Source organism: Hydractinia symbiolongicarpus, chromosome 13, assembly GCF_029227915.1.
Source record: "Hydractinia symbiolongicarpus strain clone_291-10 chromosome 13, HSymV2.1, whole genome shotgun sequence".
Classification (NCBI taxonomy): Eukaryota; Metazoa; Cnidaria; class Hydrozoa; order Anthoathecata; family Hydractiniidae; genus Hydractinia; species Hydractinia symbiolongicarpus.
In genome coordinates this window covers 27,992,999-27,997,455 of record NC_079887.1, presented here as the reverse complement: position 1 = coordinate 27,997,455, position 4,457 = coordinate 27,992,999, and the positions used below count along the sequence as shown (strand labels likewise).

At 35.2% G+C, this 4,457-nt stretch overlaps 1 long non-coding RNA gene across 1 annotated transcript; it reads right to left on the bottom strand.

Annotated features, from left to right (window-relative positions):
* Positions 1 to 763: 763 nt before the first annotated feature.
* Positions 764 to 3,251, bottom strand: LOC130623992 (uncharacterized). Its single transcript, XR_008981169.1, has 2 exons — positions 2,400 to 3,251; positions 764 to 895 (listed from the first exon to the last, which is right to left on the bottom strand). It is a non-coding gene; the product is annotated as an uncharacterized LOC130623992 (long non-coding RNA).
* Positions 3,252 to 4,457: the final 1,206 nt, after the last annotated feature.

Sequence of the window (4,457 nt, the reverse complement as noted above, 5' to 3'; positions counted from 1 at the left end):
TTCGGGAAATGAGTTTACTCCCTGGGTACTTTCTTTGTATACTTTTGACTATACGGGCCAAGCCCGGGATTTACGGGAAATCGCGGGTTTTCGTTTGCCGGCAATTATACTTCTTTTATTCAGCGTCTCATCAAAAGTGAAAACACTTTTAAAAACTACAAGTCTTATGCGTTTTAGTGGTGAAAAAACTAGAAATTAAAAAAAAGGTTGCGAAGCATTTCGCAAGTTGCAAGCAAAATTAAACTATCCAATACTTTGTCCCTAGCGCTTCTTGTTTAATTGGCGCTAACATCTTCCGAAATACATCAAAATTGAATATCATATAGAAGAACCCTGGGGACGAGGTAGGAAAATGAACGCTCTGCGGAACAATTCGTTGCTCAAAAACAGTTTTTTTGCGAATAGACTGCGCGAGTATTTGATGTGCGTGGGATATTCTTTTCAAAATGTGCGAGAAAATTAGATTACGCGAAACTAACAAAAACGAATAACGCGTGTTAAAATTTTGTACCGCCTTTTCCCACAGAATGGTAAAAGTAAAGAGCGCAATACAAAATTACACTTTTAGCAGTATTCCGAAAGATATGTGATACATCGAGTTGTACTACCCGCAGAAGTTGGTCCTAACGTTAACGATTTCGTAAATGACCTCACAACAAAACAGTATTTTTTTCACGTAAAAATACCGGCAGTAGAAGCCACAGAATCTGCTGGAACGAATTTCGAAAACTCATGGGAAACAATTAAAACAAAAACAAACAAATCAAAACAGTTTTTTAACTTTATCAAGATTTATTAAATAGCTTCAAATTTGGGCAGAAAAACAATAACGGATTCGCCTTCTTTTCACCACACGCATTAGAAGATTACATCACTCACTCCCATTGTACACAATCTAAAAAAAAAAGAAAACATTTTCATATAGTGAAGCTTCCAGTGCCTTTAAGGGATGGCCAAGTCAATGGAATTGAAAGCACTGTTTTTCATCTTATAAATAATTAAGGCTAATTCGGAAAAGTATAAAAGAAAAAAACTCAACAATTTGGCAACTTTACTAATTTTATACGCAAAGTTCCAACCATACCAACAGTTTCCAAATCTGACAAAATAATTTTAGAAGTGTTTATTTTTTTCAGAATTTGATTGATGCAAGGCCAAGGGAAATTAAATAAGTTTATTGTCCTAGACCCATTTAAAAACATATGCTTCTCATCATTCGGTTTTTTTCAACCAACATTAATGTAATCATCCAGAGGAAATTATAATGTCTCTTGTGTGTGTTTTAGAAGCTGAGTACACAAATACACAAATATTACAAGTGCTGAACTTTGGCAATCATATTTTGCAATCAGACCCTTTTAAAAACTATGCTGAACCATGTCAATTATTAAATTCAGCACTAATAGAAAAGCACCTTGGATAGGATTCTTTGTTGGGCGAATAAAATGACTGACAAATGGTTTATCGTGAATGAAATAGTAATTTTTACACAAATAATTTAAAAAATAATGAACTTTGTTATGTGGGTTGTTCTCAAACACACGTGGGCGGTGGACAAAAAACTGTGATGTAATTTCTCTTGGTCTATTATTCATGAGAATATTCTAAAATAAGAGGGTGTCAATAAGCTGCAAACAGCCACATATATAAGGGAGAGTTCGGGCAACTTTTCCAATTAAATTAGTGATTGTCTTCCAAAACCGCCCGCACTTTCCCGAACTTGCCTGAAGCATTTTCAAAATTCAATTCCTTGTAACATACCTTGTGGACGATAGTTGGAAAGTAAATTTTATCAAAAACCATCAAAAACAGTTCTTTTAAGAACTTTACTACCACATAGTTTACTTTATGGTCTATGCAGGTTTTTTCGGGTGAATACTTCAATTTTTTTGCAAAACGCTAAACTTGCCCAAAAACGCCTGCACGTTATACGGCGTATGCAGCTTATCAGCACCCTTGTTCTAAAATTAAAAGCAGTTTTGAAGATGCCCACGCCGTTTAGAGGACGTGGTGCGGCTTGGGCATCCTTGAAGTTCTGTTTAATGACAGTTTTAATGTTTTAATGTCGTTTTAAACCTTGTTCTCAGGGAGGGTGTACGGAAAACTAATTCCTATTGACAATTACATTGCTGTTGGTTTGATAGCAAAAGTGGATATTTTTTTAATTACTGAAACAGGTTACTTATATAATAAATAAAAAATGATAAAAAACGGTTGGTCAGCTCACTCTAGCGCCCAGAGCTATTTGTTTTGTCTGCGCCCTAGCTACAGGTTTTCCTATATCTGGCTATCAGTTAGGTAGTAATACAGCTTCTCCATATGTATTCTACAAATTACTTTCAATTTTTTTATACAAAACTGAGCTCTAGCTAGCTACCTTTCGTGTGATTAAGCCTTACCTTGATTTGGATAAAACCAATTAAAATTGATAATATTGTATTCTTACATCCTCTTAGAAACAATAAAATAAAACACAGCTCGGCGCGTTTTAATTGTACAAATTACTTCAATTTTTCTTTAGGAATGGGTACCTTACACAGGAGCTTTCCAATCCAACTAAAATCTCCAGAAAAAGCACAGCAACAAAAAAGCTTAAAATACACAAGTAAAGTCGATTAAAAACAGGACTAGCAATAAATTTTTTCGAAAGAAGAAAACCGTTTTAATACTATTATGTTTCATTAAAATACAACTATAATAGTATAAGAAGCAAAATTGCAAAGTAATTAATTAATTATTTATACAATAATTAGCTATAATACAAAGAAATAAGGCATATTTTGGGTCTGTAAAATATACGTGTCTAAAATGCCGACTACCGTTTCTTGTTCACGGCATATTTCTCTTTGTGTGTTCAAGTTCGGCGGACGTATAATCCGGACCAAAAGACGGGGGGGGGGGTCAAAATCCGGGGGTGGGGGGGTACGAGCCGTACTTATTGCATTTTTTACTAAACTTATACTTTAACCCCTCGGTCCAAACTTATTTGTTTTATTAGAAAAAAAAATACCCTAGCTTTATGTGCAAAAATATCAGTCCTATTTCTTTACGCTGATTTTATATGATTTTTTTTCTATCGAAATTTTGAGAATCTCAATAATTCTCTTGGTATACCTCGCGTGTAGCAAACGTGCTCCACAATTTCGCTTCGCTCGCTTCGCTCGCAAAGCTCAATTGCATCGCAATAATTTAAAAAATCGTTCTGGAAATGAGTTTAATACCTGGGTACTTTCTTTGTATACTTTTGACTATACGGGCTAAGCCGGGATTTACGGTAAATCGCGGGTTTTTGTTTGCCGGCGATTAAACTTCTTTTATTCAGCGTCTCATCAAAAATGAAAACATTTTTAAAAACTACAAGTCTTATGCGTTTTAGTGGTGAAAAAATAATTTAAAAAATCGTTGTGGAAATGAGTTTACTCCCTGGGTACTTTCTTTGTATACTTTTGACTATACGGGCCGAGTCCGGGATTTAGGGAAATCGCAGGTTTTCGTTTGCCGGCGATTAAACTGCTTTTATTCAGCGTCTCATCAAAAATGAAAACATTTTTGAAAACTACAAGTCTCATGCGTTTTAGTGGTGAAAAAATAATTTAAAAAATCGTTCGGGAAATGAGTTTACTCTCAGGGTACTTTCTTTGTATACATTCGACTATACGGGCCGAGTCCGGGATTTAGGGAAATCGCAGGTTTTCGTTTGCCGGCGATTAAACTGCTTTTATTCAGCGTCTCATCAAAAATGAAAACATTTTTGACAACTACAAGTCTCCTGCGTTTTAGTGGTGAAAAAATAATTTCAAAAATCGTTCGGGAAATGAGTTTACTCCCTGGGTACTTTCTTTGTATACTTTTGACTATACGGGCCGAGTCCGGGATTTACGGAAAATCGCGGATTTTCGTTTGCCGGCAATTAAACTTCTTTTATTCAGCGTCCCATCAAATATGAAAATATTTTTGAAAACTACAAGTCTCATGCGTTTAGTGGTAAAAAAATAATATAAAAAATCGTTCGGGAAATGAGTTTACTCCCTGTGTACCTTCTTTGTATACTTTTGACTATACGGGCCAAGCCCGGGATTTACGGGAAATCGCGGGTTTTCGTTTGCCGGCGATTATACTTCTTTTATTCAGCGTCTCATCAAAAGTGAAAATATTTTTAAAAACTACAAGTCTTATGCGTTTTAGTGGTGAAAAAATAATTTAAAAAATCGTTCTGGAAATGAGTTTACTCCCTGGGTACTTTCTTTGTATACTTTTGACTATACGGGCCGAGTCCGGGATTTAGGGAAATCGCAGGTTTTCGTTTGCCGGCGATTAAACTGCTTTTATTCAGCGTCTCATCAAAAATGAAAACATTTTTGAAAACTACAACTCTCATGCGTTTTAGTGGTGAAAAAATAATTTAAAAAATCGTTCGGGAAATGAGTTTACTCCCTGGGTACTTTCTTTGTATACTT